The sequence below is a fragment of the Heterodontus francisci genome, chromosome 35 (assembly GCF_036365525.1).
Source record: "Heterodontus francisci isolate sHetFra1 chromosome 35, sHetFra1.hap1, whole genome shotgun sequence".
Lineage (NCBI taxonomy): Eukaryota > Metazoa > Chordata > Chondrichthyes > Heterodontiformes > Heterodontidae > Heterodontus > Heterodontus francisci.
Window position 1 is genome coordinate 18,277,470 of NC_090405.1, and position 18,645 is coordinate 18,296,114.

At 47.1% G+C, this 18,645-nt stretch overlaps 1 long non-coding RNA gene and 1 other non-coding gene across 2 annotated transcripts in view; one reads left to right on the plus strand and one right to left on the minus strand.

Annotated features, from left to right (window-relative positions):
• LOC137350416 (uncharacterized) overlaps positions 1 to 18,645 on the plus strand; it is a 44,443-nt gene that overhangs the window by 14,750 nt on the left and 11,048 nt on the right. Inside the window, exon 2 of the long non-coding RNA XR_010969409.1 lies at positions 4,051 to 4,191. This is a non-coding gene — a long non-coding RNA (uncharacterized lncRNA). The remainder of the gene's footprint in view (positions 1 to 4,050; positions 4,192 to 18,645) is intronic.
• trnap-ugg (transfer RNA proline (anticodon UGG)) lies at positions 4,891 to 4,979 on the minus strand. The gene is given in 2 exon segments: positions 4,891 to 4,926; positions 4,944 to 4,979. It is a non-coding gene; the product is annotated as a tRNA-Pro (tRNA).

Genomic DNA, 18,645 nt, shown 5'->3' on the forward strand with positions numbered 1-18,645 from the left:
GCAAATTGAAGCTGATTACGATCGACATCATCAGAGGTCAGAACGACCTGGTGAAAGAAGACACCCTGAAGAAGGATCCACAATATATTCAAAGACATCAGCAAAGTAAAAAAGAAGAAAATCGATGATAAAAACAGAAAGTGCTGGAAAAACAGAGCGGATCTGGCAGCATCTGTGGAGAGAGAAGCAGAGTTAACATTTCAGGTCAGTGACCCTTCTTCAGAACTGGCAGATATAAGAAATGTAAAAGATTGTAAGCAAGTAAAGTGGGGGTGGGGCAAGAGATAACAAAGGAGAAGGTATTGATAGGACAAGGTCACGGAATAGCTTAACAGAAGGAGAGGGCGGGGGAAGTGGGGGATGGAGAGGGTGGGGGGACATAGCGGGGGAAGTGAGGGGAGAGGGCGGGGAGAGGGGTGAGAAGCGAGTAGAGAGCGTGGGGGAAGCGGGGAGAGAGTGTGGGGGAAGCAAGTAGAGAGCGTGGGGGAAGTGGGGAGGGAGCGGCCGAAGACCTTGGTGGCGGTGGGTGTGCTCTCCTCCTCCTCCCCGCTCTCTCCGGACATTCTCCCCCGCCTGATCTCTCCGGCCATTCCCTGCTGCCATGTAAACACATGGCCTTTGTTTTGCTTTACATTGCCTTTGTGTGATTATTTGAGCAGCGCCATCTTTAGTCCTGGCAGCTGCCAGAACGTCGCTGACTGGGACGTTTTATTTGAACAGGCTGCTTTTGCACATGTGCTGATGCAGCGCCACCTAGTGGTGGCGTTGTCAGCAAATGCAGCCTTTCATTTCCTGGTATGTTCGTGCGTGTTTTCTTTTGTACCCGTCAGTGCCTGGGAGGAGAGAGTCAGCTTCACTTCGTAACCGTGAATTTCGGGTGTGAGAATGTGGGTTTTTACTCTGTATGTTTCAGTTTTTGGTCTGTGACTGTTTGTTTCTGCTATTGCGATGTGAGTTTCACCACCTATCTTTCAACAACTTGTATGTGAGCATCAGCTTTTGTCCAGATCTATCAGTTTCTGATATAGAGTCATAGAGTTATACAGCACAGAAACAGGCCCTTCGGCCCATCGTGTCTGTGCCGGCCATCAAGCACCTAACTATTCCATTTCCCATTTTCCAGTACTTGGCCTGTAGCCTTGTATGCTATGGCATTTCAATTGCTCATCTAAATACTTCTGAAATGTTGTGAGGGTTCCTGCCTCTACCACCCCTTCAGGCAGTGCGTTCCAGATTCCAACCACCCTCTGGGTAAAATTTTTTCCTCAAATCCCCTCTAAACCTCCTGCCCCTTACCTTAAATCTACGCCCCCTGGTTATTAACCCCTTTGCTAATGGAAATACTTTCTTCCTATCTAAACTATCAATGCCCTTCATAATTCTGTATAGCTCTCCCCTCAGCCTTCTCTGCTCTAAGGAAAACAACCCTCGCCTTTTCAGTCTCTCTTCATGGCTGAAATTCCCCAGTCCAGGCAACATCCTGGTGAATCTCCTCTGCACCCTCTCCAGGGCAATCACATCCTTCCTATCATGTGGTGCCCAGAACAGTACACAGTACTCCATCTGTGGCCTAACTAGCATTTTATACAGCTCCATCATAACGCCCTGCTCTTATATTCTATGCCTCAGATGATCTATATCGTCTTGTAATCTAATATTTACGACACCACCAATTTTCGTGTCATGTGTGAGAAAGGGTTTGATTCTATCCCTATCAATTTCTGTTACATGCATGTGTTTTTAATCTGCACCTCCTCTAGGTGAGTGTGTTTTATTCTCTGTAATGGTCAGTCTCTTGTAGGTGAGTCTGTGTTTTGCTTTTTATCTCTCAGTCTTCCAAGTATGAGCCTGGTTTTGTACCTAATTTTCTTTGTACCTTGCAGTATGGATATGGAAGAGAGGTTTTTACACATTACCTGCCAAATCCTGCGAAATGATTTTTGGGTTTCACACAGTTTCTGTCAGTTTCTTGTCTAGGCCTGTTGTTTTAATCTGTCCCTGGCATTTGCTGGTTTGTTAGTGTGGGGTTTACACTGTACCTGTCAGTTTCTCAGATGTGAGTGTTGGTTTCACTTTGTATAGAATCATAGATCACAGAATACTTACAGCACAAAAGGAGGTTTCAGCTCATCGTGCTTGTGCTGCCTCTCTGCACAAGCAACTCAGCTCATGCCACATCCTCATGTATTCCATGAAAACCTGATTTTTTTTTTCTCTTCAGATAATTATCATATATCCTTTTGAAAGCTATGGTTGAACCTTCCTCCGTCACACTCTCAGGCAGTACATATCAGATCTTAACCACTCGCTGCGTAAAAAAAGGTTTTTCCTCATGTTGCCTTTGGTTCTTTTCCCATTCACCTTAAATCGGTGTCTTCTGCTTACTCAGCCATGCGTAATATTTCCCATTGCTTTCTCAGTACTGATGGATTGTGAGGTGGGAGACAGCCAGAAGTCCCACTGAGCTGCACTGACTCCCAGCTGAAAAAGAAATGAGATAAAGTTCAATCTTTCACAGCGAGATGCTGCAGAGAGTTAAGATTCCCGAATGAAAGTGAGACTTTCTCATACTGTTGTTGAATTTCATTTCAAACACTCCTTGTCATCTCTGCTACTGAAGCCGAAAAATAGGGAAAATCTAAATGGCGCTCAAACTCACAACCCTGAGATTAAACGTCCCATGATTGACAGACTGAACTGTCACTTCTACTCTACCTCTGTTTGGATGGATGCAACTGTATGCTCCAATGCAAGGGCAGCTTTCAAATCCTCCCATGGGTCCACATGTCAGACTGAGTTCCATGTTGTAGACTCAAGCAAAGGAAATCTGCTCACTTCCAAAACTATCAGCAAATTGAAGCTGATTACGATCAACATCATCAGAGGTCAGAACTACCTGGTGAAAGAAGACACCCTGAAGAAGGAGCCACAATTATTCAAAGGCATTGACAAAGTGAAAAACAAGAAAATCGATGAGTCAATCCAAGCCAAACAGAAACAATTGAAGAATTCCATTCCAGACCAGAACACAATTTTGTTGCTTTTGGAGCCAGGTCTCAGTTAATGCTAGAACATGGCTACCTGCCTGACCCTAACCCGACGGGTCCCGATGACATGTGTCGGGTTTGGGTCGCTCCTCCGGGTTCAGCATTTGGGTTCAGCATTCGGGCTCAGGTCAGGGCGGGCTGGGTCAGACACACTCGAATACTCTAAATACCTTGTGTTATAATTGTGTTAGTGAAACACTGGAAACCGCAGATCTTTTGAAGTGTACTGCCTACTCTGCTTGGTATTTCAACTTGCTGTGTACTAATCAATAAACAGTTTTTGTGTACATTGTAGCAGAACTCAGCCCCAGGCACATAATTATCCGGTTAGCTCTTTCTTGCCCTTTCCTGATTCTAGGGGTGTTGAAGGTCTTTGCCATTTTAATCTTAATGAAATATTTACAATGTAATCAGTTGCTGCACTGTTGTGTAATATGATGTTTTTAATGAGTTCTATTTTTCATTGACACAAATTTAACCTTTTTGTGTTTTGGTTTCTCTCTTGGTTTTCCTTCGTGCTTTGTATTCTTGGTGACAAAAGCAGTTGAACAGCTACAATCTGCATTAATAGCAACTTCACCCTTTTCTTTAATTGCACAGTTTGCAAATGAATTGACTGCATCCCGTTAGGGGTTGGCAAGACTTCTCGTGCCTGCCTCAAAACATATTGTATTGAATAAAGATTGTAAAGTAAAGGAGGCTTGTAATGCAAATTAAGAGATTGAAAGGGGAAAGACAATGAATTATGCTCTAAATTTGGAATATATTTAATTAATTAAGTGTCAGACTTGATAAATCGCTGCTTTTAGTTTAATGTGGCCTCAGTGTTTATGGATAATTAATGAAATTAAGAGGCATTTTTTATATACAAAGCTGGGCATTAGTATTTAATAGTTGATATATAATTTTGAATATATTTTAATTTCTTTATTCATTTGACACGGCTAAATACGAAGCAGTCTTAAATAAGTTAATTTTTTTTTTTGTAAAATCTGATTACCAGATTAAAATATTAAATCACGGGAGACATTTCAAAGATTACTGAACCAGTAATCCAGAGGCCGAGACTCAAGATCCAGTGACAGCCAGGACGTTAAGGCGGGAAACACTCTGCACTAGTCTGCAGTGAGCGATTCCATCGAAGGTAGAGCACAATCTCTTTAATATAAGAATGTATATTTTATAATAATTAATCACTCAAGACCTTCCTGGTCTCTGCATCTCAGCTGCTCTCTTGATAAACTTGCAGCAAGTATTTCAACCTGTAAAGCAGGAGTCTAGGGAATGTATAATGATATTTTCTAGCCTTCGGGCAATATTTTAATCAATACAGTGTGGGACAACCTGTCTGGGCACAATTCCATGACTTTCTCTTTAACTAGTGACCTAACAATCACTAACTTCTATGGTAACAATCTTCAGCTCATCACCTCCGGTACGTAGCTCTAATCTTAATGTACATTTAAACAACCTTTCAAGTCCAGTTACAGTTTTTGTTGCTTACCTGCACAAGCTTAAAAAGTGAAAAACGGAAGCAAGTTGAACTGAACATTCTGGTGGTCAGTTCGGGCACGGGAAAAAATGAAAGGACTCGGACCAGGTCGGATGTGGTGCTGTCAGGCTTGGGTCGGGTTGCATTTGCTGACCCGAGCAGGCCTCTAGTTACTGTTGCAACCTTATATTCCCACTTGACAATCTGTATATTTTGTTCATTTCAATTTTGTCGACAAGCTCTTTGAATCCAGTTCCCCGGTCCTCAAGCAGGCTCAGTTTGGAAATCGATTCCGCTTTCTGGAAGGCTGAAACCAATCGATGACCTGAAACTAAAAATAGCAACAGAGAAGGGCTCGTCTGGGATTTGAACCCAGGACCTCTCACATATTAATCACTTACATACCCAAAGCGAGAATCATACCCCTAGACCAACGAGCCACTATTGGTGAGCTTTTTATTTGCTCCTGTGGAATTTCACTGGCGCCCACAGCCGATCATCCATTTTTTTCTGATCAAAGCAACATCCTGCAAAGCTGAAATAAAAACAGAAAGTGCTGGAAATACTCAGCACCTCGGGCAGCATCTGTGGAGAGAGAATCAGAATTAACATTTCAGGGTTTTCACCTTTTGTTTGAACCATCTTTTCAGACTGCTTCTGTCCATCCAATCTCACTTTTTATTCTATCCACATTCTAAAGGTGGTGCAGTGGTGAGCACTGCAATCTCACAACTCCAATGACCCAGGTTTAGTTCTGAGTACTGCTTGTGTGGAATTTGCAAGTGGTACTTTATCAAATAAACAACACCCACTGCATTCCCTTCATCAACTTTCTCAGATAGTTTATCAAAAAATGCAGTTAGATTTGTCAAGCATCAACTCCCATTTATAAATCCATGCTCACTCTCCTTAGTTAACTCAAACCTCTCCAAATTTGATTAGATTAGAGATACAGCACTGAAACAGGCCCTTCGACCCACCTAGTCTGTGCCGAACATCAACCACCCATTTACACTAATCCCATATTCCGACCAAACATCCCCACCTGTCCCTATATTTCCCGACCACCTACCTATACTAGTGACAATTTATAATGGCCAATTTACCTATCAACCTGCAAGTCTTTTGGCTTGTGGGAGGAAACCCACATAGACACAGGGAGAACTTGCAAACTCCACACAAGCAGTACCCAGAATCGAACCTGGGTCCCTGGAGCTGTGAGGCTACAGTGCTAACCACTGCGCCACTGTGCCACCCAAATGACTTCAATTTTCTTCCTGACCTGTTGGTCTCATGCTGATAGCAAGCTCACCAGAGAGCATGTATTTGGCAATGTGACCGTCATTCATTTGGCCCAGTCAACAGAGTCACCGCTGACTCAAGAGGGCAAACATGCTGCGGATCACTGCACGCTGGTGTACTTCCGCATTCGGCACTCTGTCCTGCCAGGAGATGTCCAATATCCATCTGAGACAGCGGAGGTGGAAGCTGTTCAGCTGCTTTCCTTGGCTTATATAAGTTGTTGATGCTTCTCTACTACAAAGGAGGGTGCTGAGATCACAAGCCTGTTACACGTGGAGCTTTGTATCGTTCAGTTTGCTGTCGGTTCACACTCATCTTCTCAACTTTGACATGACAGCTGCAGCATTGACAATCCTGGTGCTGATTTCAGTATCAAGGGACAGATTGCTGGTGATTTTTGATCCAAGGTATGTGAAGCTGTTGACAACCTCCAAAGTGAGGTTGTCGATGTTGATGGAAGGTGGAGTCTCTACGTCCTGGCCCATAACTTTGATCTTCCTGAGGCTGATCGTCATTCCAAATTCCTTGCAGGCCAGGGAGAACCGATCTACAAGCTGCTGTCAGTGAACTTCATTATGGGATGTCAGCGCAGCATCATCAGCAAACAGCAACTCACAGACTAGGAATTTACCCACTTTGGTCTTGGCGCACAGTCTTGCCAAGTTGAACAGCTTGTCGTCAGCTCTGATGTGCAGGTGAACACCCCCATCTGAGTCACTGAAAGCGTACAATAGCAGCATGGAGAAGAATACACCAATTATAAAGGATGTGATAACTAGACAGTTAGAAAATAATGATATGATTGGGCAGAGTCAACATAGATTTATGAAAAGGAAAACAGGTTTGAAAAACCTGTTGAGATTTTTGAGGTTGTTACATATAGAACAGATAAAGGAGAACCAGTGGATGTGTGGTATTTGCATTTTCCTTTGGTAAGATCCCACACAGGAGGTGAGTAAACAATATTAGAGCACATAGGATTGGGGATAATATACTGATATGGATTGAGAATTGGTTAACAGACCGAAAACAGAGAGCAGGAATAACGGGTCCTCCTCAGGATGGCAGGCTGTTACTATTGGGGTGCTGCAAGGATCAGTGTTGGAGCCACAGCTGTTAACAACCTATATAAATGATTTGGATGTGGGGATTAAATGTAATATTTCCAAGTTTGCAGATGACACAAAGCTCGGTGAAGTGTGAGTTGTGAGGAGGATGCAGAGAGGCTTCCAGGGGACCTGGAGCGGCTCAGTGAATGGGCAAGAACATGGAATATAATGTGAGTAAGTGTGAAGTTATCCACTTTGGTAGAATAAACAGAAAGACAGAGTATTTCTTAAATGGTGAGAGGCTGGGAAGTGTTGATGTCCAAAGGGACCTGGGTGTCCTTGTTCCTGAGACACTAAAAGCTCTTGTGCAGGTGCAGCAATCAATTAGGAAGGCAAATGGTATGTTGGCCTTCACACGAGGGGTCATGAGTACAGGAGTAAAGATGTCTTGCTGCAATTGTATGGAGCCTTGGTGAATCCGCACTGGAGTATTGTGTCCAGTTTAGTCTCCTCATCTAAGGACGGATATACTTGCCATAGAGGGAGTGAAACAGAGGGTCACCAGACTAATCCCTGGGATGGTGGGATTGTCTGATGAGGAAACTGGGCCTGTATTCCTTAAAGTTTCGAAGAATGAGAGGTGATCTCATTGAAACTGACAAAATTCTTACAGGGCGTGATAGTGTGGGTGTCGACAGGATGTTTGCCCTGGTTGGTGAGTCTAAAACCAGGGGACATAGTCTCAGAATAAGGAGTAGGCCATTTAAAACTGAGAAAAGGTTGAATTTCTTCACTCAGATGGTGGTGAATCATTGGAATTCTGTACCCCAGAGGGCTGTGGCAGCTCAATCATTGAGCATGTTCAAGACAGAAATTGATAGAAATCTTGATACTCATGATATCAAGGGATATGGGGATAGCAGGGGAAAGGGGCATAGAGGTAGATAATCAGCCATGATCAAATTGAATGGTCGAGCAGGCTCGACGGGCTGAATGGCCTAGTCCTATGTTCCTCTGTTCCTAAGAGAGTTGGCGCCAGCGCGCAGCCCTGCTTTACCCCACTGTTGATCTTGAAAGTGTCTGATGTTGCTCCATTGTAACTGATGGAACTGTGCATGTTCTTGTGGAAAGAAGAAGAGACCATCTCTGCTGACAAGATCAAAGGCCCTGGTGATGTTTCTTAAAACATATGTGGCTCTGTGGTGCAATGGATAGCGTGTTGGACATGATAAAGAAAATGTTCAAAGGTGTGGGTTCGAGTCTCATCAAAGTCTAATTTTGGACCAGAGACACAGGAGCACGACGGAACAGAGAGATAAGAAGTGCGTCAAAAGCACAGACTTGGAGACAGAGCAAGGCAGGAGTGACATCACAATGGAGAGTGAGAGCAGGGAAACAGAGAGCCGCTGGGGTGAGTTTGCAGGATTTGGTTCTTGCTTCGGTGCAGTGGAAGGAGCTGTTTGGTGAGGATCTGGTAAGCTGTGACATCACAGGCAAGCAGGTAGTTCATTGATTTGGAAGAAGCTGCATGTTTGATGACTATCTGGTAAGTGATTAAGGTCCATTTTAGTCCTAACGTTTAAAATAGTAAACAAACTAGTGGTAAGCTTAATAAAATATACAATAAAATAAATAATTGAATAAAATAATTAAGTAGTTAATTAGAACACTTTAAGGATGACAGGACAGGTGATGTGTCACAGCTGCAGCATGTGGGAGCTCCTGGATGCCAGTGTGATCCAGGGCAAACACATCTGTAGTAAGTGTTTGCGGCTCAAAGAGTGAGAAAAAAGGAATGTAGTGGTAGTAGGAGACAGTATAGTAAGGTGGATTGACTCTGTTCTCTGCAGCAAAGAGCAAGAGTCCAGACGGCTGTGTTGCCTGCCGGTGTTCGGATTAAGGACATCTGCTCAGGGCTGGAGCGAAACATACAATGGGAGGGGGAGGATCCAGTTGTCGTGGTACATGTCGGTACCAACGACATAGGCAGGACAAGGATAGAGGTTCTGCATCGTCAGAATGAGGAACTAGGCAGCAAATTAAGAAGCAGAACCTCAAAGGTAATCATCTCTGGATTATTACCTGAGCCACGTGCAAATTGGCATAGGACAAATAAGATTAGAGAAACATATGCACAGCTCAAAGTCTGGTGTGGTAGTAGTGGGTTCTGGTTCGTGGGGCATTGGCACCAGTACTGGGGAAAGAAGTGGCTGTACCGTTGGGACAGTCTGCACCTGAACCATGCTGGGGCCGGTGTTCTAGCGAGCCACATAACTAGGGAAGTAGAGACGGTTTTAAACTGAATAGTGGGGGCAAGGGATCAAATTTGGGAAGATATGGTGAATCAAGGAGGAGAGACAAGGCAAGAGAGAAAGGTATAAATAGGGGAAATGATAAAGAGACCGAGACAGGAAGAGACAAAGCATACAAATCAAAGAGTAAATCAACAGAAAAGGCTAGAGGTGACAAAAATAATAAAAGGACAAAACTAAATGCTCTGTATCTGAATGCATGGAGCATTCGAAACAAAACAAATGAACTGTGAGCACAAATAGCATAAATAAGTACGATCTCGATCTGATAGTCATTACAGAGACATGGCTGCAGGGCGACATAGATTGGAATGTGAATATTGGAGGTGACATGGCATTTAGGAAGGACAGGAAGCTTGGAAAAGGTGATGGGGTAGCTCTGTTAATTAATGATGGTATTAGCACAATAGAGAGGGATGACCTAAGTTTAGGAGATCAGGAAGCAGTTTGGGTAGAGATGAGAAATCATGAAGGCAAGAAGTCACTTGTGGGAGCAGTGTATAGGCCACCTAACATTAACCACACTGTAGGATGGGGTATAAAGGAAGAAATAATGGCAGCTTGTCAGAAAGGTACAGCGATAATTATGGGGGGTTTTAATCTACATATAGACTGGAAAATTCAGATGGGCAGAGGTTGCCTAGATGAGGAATACATAGAATGTTTTTGGGATAACTTCTTGGAACAATACATTCTGGAGCCAACCAGAGAGCAGGCTATACTAGACCTGGCATTGTGCAACGAGATAGGATTAATTAATTACCTCATAGTTCAGGTGCCCCTAGGTAGTAGCAATCATAATATGATTGAATTTTACATTCAGTTTGAGGGAGAGAAGAGTGGGTCCCAGACTAGTATTTTAAACATAAATAAGGGCCTTTTGGCTAAGATCAAGTGTAGTATCTGTTCTTATCGGTGCTTATTTGGAAGAGAAGAAAGCATGATCATTGGCTTTTGATCCTGGGTAGGCTTTGAGTAAAATGGCTATAACCAATCTTCGCGCTTCAGGCCAGGGAGTGCGGAACACCGTTCGGGTGGTGGTGAAGGACAAGGAAGGAGATGCACTGGTCGATCGCACCTTCTTCATCAAGAAAATCCTCATCAATTGCTGTGGATTTCAAGCTTCGGACATCTTCTGCCTGCAGGATTTCCCCAACAGTGGGTATTTCGACATGATGTTCAAGAATGTGGCAGGATGCATCAAGTTCCTGAAGGCGTTCAAGGAGAAAGGGGACCAGGCGCCATTGTCGACCCTCACAGTGAAGGCACTCTTCACAACGTGACCAGGTGGTGACGATTCACCTCTACAACCCCCATGTTCCGGTGGTGGATGTACTCACCTTTCTCGCCAAGTACGTCGAGGTGGCCGGCAGCAGCACTGATGTCAAGAACCCCTTTGAGATTTGGACCAGCAAGCGGCAGGTCAAGGTGACCTTGAAGGTCGATGCCAGTGGAACCATTATCCACCCTCCCTCCAGCTTCGCTATCGGGGGAAGTCGAGGCTTCTTGGTCTACGCTGGGCAGCCCAGATTTTGCCGCACCTGTGGCAAATCTGGTCACGCGGCAGCTAGCTGCAGCATGGTTGTTTGCAAGAACTGCAAGGAGGAAGGCCATCAGACCAAGGACTGTAAGCAGACTAAGTGTTGCAACTTGTGCGGTGCGGCAGGCCATCTCTACAAAACCTGCCCCAAACGCTGCCTCAGTTATGCTCAGGCAGCAAGGTCCAAGGAAAGGCCGGGAGAAGGTTCGACGAAGGCGTCAGGTGCTGGAAAGAAGACAAGCAACCTTCTCCGCAGTGAGGAACTTCTACCTGAGAAGGAGAACAAAGTGGAGGCAGCTGAAACCAGCGACCCAGCACCTCCCCTGCACCCGGAAACCCCTCCTCCACAGACAGAATCAATGGAGGAGGAGGCAGCAGATGGACAAACCGGTCAGTGGAAAGTGGTACAAAGGAAAAACACAAAGAAAAGACCTCCAAAAGCAGAACAGGTCACCACCCAAACCAGTGGCAAGAGGAGACTACCTTCTGAGACAGACTACAACAGCTCCTCTTCACTGGATGAGGAAGTGCTGGAACGACGGCCCCTTCAAAAGAAGCGGCAGAACTCCAAGGAGCTGGAAGATAACGCCCCCCAGCCCCCGGACACAGGAAGATGTGATGGGCCTGGCGAGCCCCAACCCCAAAGTGCCACACCTAACGAAATGGCCAGCGCATCCCAGCTCCGGGACACTGAGAGCAAAGACACGTCTGGCGCACCTCAGCTCCGGGAAGCAGGGAGCAGTGATGTTTTCGAGGAGGAACAGAGGGGAACAGCAGAGGACAACCCTATCCTTACTGCCTACAAGACCCCCCCGATGTCAACCCAGCGGAACAAACCCTGCATGAAAAACCAGGAGGGGTTTCTGAGCCCAACGAATGTGAAACAGCTTGCGTACACTATGGGTATGCAGGAACATCCCGAAGGACTGGGACTAGCAAGGACAAATGGTATGGGAAGCAACAACCAACTTTTAAAAAATGGGTATAAGGATTGCTTCCACAAATGTGCGTAGCATTAAATCCACTACGCGATATGTTTCAACCTTGGATTACCTTGCCAAGGTCAAAGCCGACCTCCTGTTTCTGCAGGAGTGTGGAATACCACATCTCAGCACCTACAGGCAGTGGTCACGATGGTGGTCCCATGGGCCATCGATCTGGTCGGGGGGTAATGACTGCCGTTCCTCCGGCCTGGGTATTCTGCTGCGGGGAGGTAACTTCACCATCTCCGAAGTTAAGGAGGTGGTGGGCGGTCGCCTCCTCGTAGCAGACGTAATGGACAACAACGCTCCGCTCCGGTTGATCAACGTGTACGCCCCGGTACAACGCAGCGAGCGGCTGACCGTCTTCCAGCAGCTCCCACTGCTGCTGGCGACGTCCAGGCCAGTCATCCTAGGCGGTGACTTCAACTGCATCATCAATGCGGCTGGACGATCCAGCAGTGACGACAGCAAACTGGACACTACGTCCAGATTCCTAATAGAAACAGTTAAAGATGCCAAACTGCACGACGTCTTCAGCAAACCTGCAGGCGGAGCGCAGCGCAGATACACATGGTCAAGATCGAACGGGTCTGCCCGTTCCAGGATTGACTTCCTGTTTGTGTCCCGTGCTGTCACGGTCAGATCCACCGATGTCAAGCCGGTGTTCTTCTCCGACCACTGCCTCTTACTTGCCGACTGTCACTGACAGGACGTCCAGCGGGTTGGCAGAGGGAGGTAGAAGCTCAATGCTACACTGCTGACCCCAGAGAACGTTGAGGAACTCAAAAGGGATAACAAAGGTTGGAGGACCGTGAAACCTCTCTTTGAGTCTCCAGTTCAGTGGTGGGAAGCGATCAAGGAGAACATCAAGAGGTTCTTCATCCACAAAGGTGTTCAGAGGGCGAGAGAGAGACAGAGGGAAATGTCCCGACTCCAGAAAAGTATGCAACATCTGCTCCGGCTGCAATCAATGGGGGTCGAGGTCAAGGAGGACCTCCAAGAGGTGAAGAGCCAGCAGGCCTCGTTCTTTGCCACGGAGGCCTCCAAGATCATCTTCCGGTCCAGATTTCGCTCCATTGAGCAGGATGAGATGTGCTCGCATTACTTCTTCCAAAAGGTACACACAGAGAGCTCTGTTATCAGCAGCCTGAAGGAAGAGGATGGCTCAGTCACGTCTTCACAGTCCGACATACTAAGGATTAGCAAATACTTTAATGCTGGGCTGTATGACGCGAAGCCCACAGACAGCAGAGCCTCCCAGTCCTTCCTGTCATCTATCACAGAGGTCTTAGATAACAGCAGGAGGGAGAGACTGGACAAGCCGCTAACTCTGGACGAGCTGACAAAGGCCGTTGAGTCCTTCGAGACGAGTAAAACTCCCGGGAGCGACGGCTTACCGGTTGAGTTGTACTCGGCCCTGTGGGACTGGGTCGGCCCGGACCTGCTGGAAGTATACGAGAGTATGCTCCTGGCCGGCAGCATGTCAGAATCCATGAGGAAAGGCATCATCACCCTCATTTACAAGCGGAAGGGGGAGAGGGCAAAAATCAGAAATTGGCGGCCCATCTCACTGCTTAATGTTGATTACAAGATTCTGTCCAAAGTCATCACCAGTCGAGTCAAGTCTGCTCTGGAGTTGGTGATTCACCCTGATCAGACCTGTACTGTACCCGACAGGAAGATCTCTGATAGTCTCGCACTACCCAGGGATACGATCGCCTATGTATGGACAGGAGGGTGGACACCTGCCTCATCAGCCTGGACCAGGAGAAGGCTTTTGACAGGATATCGCACACCGACATGATGGACGTGCTTTCCAAAATGGGGTTTGGGGAGGGAATCTGCAATTGGATCCAACTGCTCTACACAAACATCAGTAGCGCAGTCTCAATCAACGGGTGGGAATCGGAAAGTTTCCCGATCAAATCTGGAGTCAGACAGGGCTGTCCTCTCTCCCCGGTCTTGTTTGTTTGCTGTATTGAACCCTTTGCTGAGTCTATTAGGAAGGATGCGAGCGTAAGAGGGGTGACAATCCCAGGCAGTGGAGGCACTCAGGTGAAAACCTCCCTGTACATGGATGACGTCGCCGTCTTCTGCTCGGATCCGCTGTCCGTGCGCAGACTGATGAGCATCTGCGACCAGTTCGAACTGGCCTCGGGAGCCAAAGTTAACCATGGCAAGAGCAAGGCCATGTTCTTTGGGAACTGGGCTGACCGATCCTTTGTCCCCTTCACTGTCAGGTCAGACTACCTGAAGGTGCTGGGGATATGATTCGGAAGGGAGGGGCAGCGATCTCTCTCCATTGTGGGTAAGAACCTGGTCATCAGGTGCGAGGTGCTCACTTTGTTGCTGTATGTGGTGCAGGTCTGGCCCATACCCCACTCCTGCGCTGTGGCGGTCACCCGAGCCATTTTCCGCTTCATCTGGGGATCTAAAATGGACCGGATCCGGAGGGACATGATGTTCAAATCTCTGGACAACGGTGGGAAAAATGTACCCAACGTGGCCCTCATCCTGATGACCACCTTCGTGTGCGGCTGCATCAAGCTGTGTGTACATCTCCAGTACGCAAACTCCAAGTGTCACTACGTGCTGAGGTTCTATCTGTCCCCGGTGTTGCAAAGGATGGGCCTGGTCGCATTGCCGCGGAACGCTCCATGCAGTTGGACCGTGCCGTACTGCCTATCCTTTGTGGAGCAGTTTCTGCGGGAAAACACCTTTGACCGCCGATCCATCAGGCAGTGGTCTGCACGGAATGTCCCCAAGGCCCTATGGGAAAAGGAGACGGGTGATCCTGTCGGATGGTTCCCTGAGCAGACCGCCAAAGTCATTTGGTGGAATGCCTCATCACCAGAACTTTCAAGCAAGCACCAAGATGTAGCTTGGCTGGTGGTGAGAAGGGCCCTCCCCGTCAGATCCTTCCTGCATGCCCGAAGTCTCGTCCCCTCCGCGCAATTCCCCCCGCGGTGGCTGTGGTGGGGAAGAGATGATTGCCCACCTCCTCCTGGAATGTGTCTTTGCAAAGCAGGTGTGGAAGAGATGAAGTGGTTTTTGTTGAGGTTCATCCCTAGCAGCTCCGTAACACAGGAGTCTGTGCTCTGCGGGCTGTTCCCAGGGACGCACACCGAGACAAACATCAACTGCTGCTGGAGGACTATCAATTCGGTGAAAGACGCCCTTTGGTCTGCCCGAAACCTGCTGGTCTTGCAGCGCAAAGAGTTGTCCACGACCGAATGTTGCAGACTGGCACATTCCAAGGTCCAGCACTACGTGCTGAGGGACGCATTAAAGCTTGGGGCAGCTGCAGCAAAGGCTCAATGGGGAAAGACCACAGTGTAAGGTCCCCCCACCAAGCTGAACTGAGGGGCTGGCTCCATGGAAAACCCCTCGAACTGTTTTGGGAAATTTCCGTTTGCTGTAAAATGTACATGGCATGAAAAATGAAATGGAAGGGTTGTGAGGCAACTCACTCCTGTATTGAAGGAAACTGACCTCCTTTGCACTATTTGTAATTTTTGACTTGGTGCTGTTTAGAACTGTTTTGTCATGTAATTTTTTACAGATTTTTATGAATAAAGTATATTTTGGAAATTAAAAAAAAGTTCAGGGAAGCCAGGGTCCACCATAAACTGAGCATGTGGGAGCAACAATCTCTCCATTGTGGGTAAGAACCTGGTCATCAGGTGCGAGGTGCTCACGTTGTTGCTGTACGTGGCGCAAGTCGCCCATTCTCCACTCCTGCGCTGTGGTGGTCACCCGAGCCATTTTCCGCTTTATCTGGAGGTCTAAAATGGACCAGGTCTGGAGGGACACGATGTTCTAACCTCTGGATAAGGGCGGGAAGAATGTACCCAACATCGCCCTCATCCTGATGACCACCTTCTTGTGCGGCTGCATCAAGCTGTGTGTAGATCCCCAGTACGCAAACTCCAAGTGTCACTATGTGCTGAGGTTCTATCTGTCCCCGTTGTTGTGAAGGATGGGCCTGGTCACATTGCCGCGGAACGCTCCATCCAGTTGGACCGTGTCGTACCAACTATCCTATGTGGGAATGTTTCTGCGGGAAAACACCTTTGACCACCAATCCATCAGGCAGTGGTCTGCACAGAATGTCCTCAAGGCCCTATGGGAAAAGGAGATGGTGGATCCGGTCGGATGGTTCCCCAAGCAGACCGTCAAAGTCATTTGGCGGAATGCCTCATCACCAGAACTATCAAACAAGCACCAGGATGTAGCTTGGCTGCTGGTGAGAAGGGCCCTCCCCGTCAGATCCTTCATGCACACCCGGAGTCTATCCCCCTCCACACGCTGCCCTTGAGGTGGCTGCAGTGGGGAAGAGACTCCTTCTGGAATGTGTCTTTGCAAAGCATGTGTGGAAAAGCATTTGTCGAGGTTCATCCCAAGCAGCTCTGTAACACAGGAGTCTGTGCTCTGTGGGCTGATCCCAGGGACACACACTGAGATAAACATCAACTGCTGCTGGAGGACTATCAATTTGGTGAAAGACGCTCTTTGGTCTGTCCGAAACTTGCTGGTCTTCCAGCACAAAGAGTTGTCCACCACCGAGTGTTGCAAACTGGCACATTCCAAGGTCCAGGACTACAGGCTGAGGGATGCACTCAAGCTTGGGGCTGCCGTCACAAAGGCTCAATGGGGAAAGACCACAGTGTAAAGTCGCCCCACCATAGTGAACTGAGGGGCTGGACCCATGGGAAACCCCTCGGGCTGTATACACCAAATGTGGGTTTGCTGTAAAATGTACACGACATGAAAAAAGGAATGGAAGTGTTGTGTGGCAACTCACTCCTGCTTTGAAGAAAACTGATTTCTTTTGCACCTTTTTTTTCGAATTAGAATTAGAACATTACAGCACAGAACAGGCCCTTCGGCCCTCGATGTTGCGCCGACCTGTGAAACCATCTGACCTACACTATTCCATTTTCAACCATATGTCTATCCAATGACCACTTAAATGCCCTTAAAGTTGGCGAGTCTACTACTGTTGCAGGCAGGGCGTTCCACGCCCCTACTACTCTCTGAGTAAAGAAACTACCTCTAACATCTGTCCTATATCTATCACCCCTCAACTTAAAGCTATGTCCCCTCGTGTTTGCCATCACCATCCGAGGAAAAAGACTCTCACTATCCACCCTATCTAACCCTCTGATTATCTTATATGTCTCTATTAAGTCACCTCTCCTCCTCCTTCTCTCCAACGAAAGCAACCTCAAGTCCCTCAGCCTTTCCTCGTAAGACCTTCCCTCCATACCAGGCAACATCCTAGTAAATCTCCTCTGCACCCTTTCCAAAGCTTCCACATTCTTCCTATAATGCGGTGACCAGAACTGCACGCAATACTCCAGGTGCGGTCTCACCAGAGTTTTGTACAGCTGCAGCATGACCTCGTGGCTCCGAAACCCGATCCCCCGACTAATAAAAGCTAACACACCATATGCCTTCTTAACAGCCCTATTAACCTGGGTAGCAATTTTCAGGGATTTATGTACCTGGACACCAAGTTCTCTCTGTTCATCTACACTACCAAGAATCTTCCCATTAGCCCAGTACTCTGCATTCCTGTTACTCCTTCCAAAGTGAATCACCTCACACTTTTCCACATTAAACTCCATTTGCCATCTCTCAGCCCAGCTCTGCAGCCTATCTATGTCCCTCTGTACCCTACAACATCCTTCGGCACTATCCACAACTCCACCGACCTTCGTGTCACTCGCAAATTTACTAACCCACCCTTCTACACCCTCTTCCAGGTCATTTATAAAAATGACAAACAGCAGTGGCCCCAAAACAGATCCTTGCGGTACACCACTAGTAACTAAACTCCAGGATGAACATTTGCCATCAACCACCACCCTCTGTCTTCTTTCAGCTAGCCAATTTCTGATCCAAAGCTCTAAATCACCTTCAACCCCATACTTCCATATTTTCTGCAATAGCCTACCGTGGGGAACCTTATCAAACGCCTTACTGAAATCCATATGCACCACATCCACTGCTTTACCCTCATCCACCTGTTTGGTCACCTTCTCGAAAAACTCAATAAGGTTTGTGAGGCACGACCTAACCTTCACAAAACCGTGCTGACTATCGCTAATGAACTTATTCTTTTCAAGATGATTATAAATCCTGTCTCTTATAACCTTTTCCAACATTTTACCCACAACCGAAGTAAGGCTCACAGGTCTATAATTACCAGGGCTGTCTCTACTCCCCTTCTTGAACAAGGGGACAACATTTGCTATCCTCCAGTCTTCCAGTACTATTCCTGTCGACAATGACGACATAAAGATCAAGGACAAAGGCTCTGCAATCTCCTCCCTCGCTTCCCAGAGAATCCTAGGATAAATCCCATCTGGCCCAGGGGACTTATCTATTTTCACACTTTCCAAAATTGCTAACACCTCCTCCTTGTGAACCTCAATCCCATCTAGCCTAGTCGTCTGAATCTCAGTATTCTCCTCGACAACATTTTCTTTCTCTACTGTAAATACTGACGAAAAATATTCATTTAACGCTTCCCCTATCTCCTCTGATTCCACACACAACTTCCCACTACTATCCTTGATTGTCCCTAATCTAGGGCGGAACAGTGGCGCAGTGGTTAGCACCGCAGCCTCCCAGCTCCAGCGACCTGGGTTCAATTCCGGGTACTGCCTGTGTGGAGTTTGCAAGTTCTCCCTGTGTCTGTGTGGGTGTTCTCCGGGTGCTCTGGTTTCCTCCCACATGCCAAAGACTTGCAGGTTGATAGGTAAATTGGCCATTAGAAATTGCCCCTAGTATAGGTAGGTGGTAGGGAAAATATAGGGATAGGTGGGGATGTGGTTGGAATATGGGATTAGTGTAGGATTAGTATAAATGGGCGGTTGATGGTCGGCACAGACTCGGTGGGCTGAAGGGCCTGT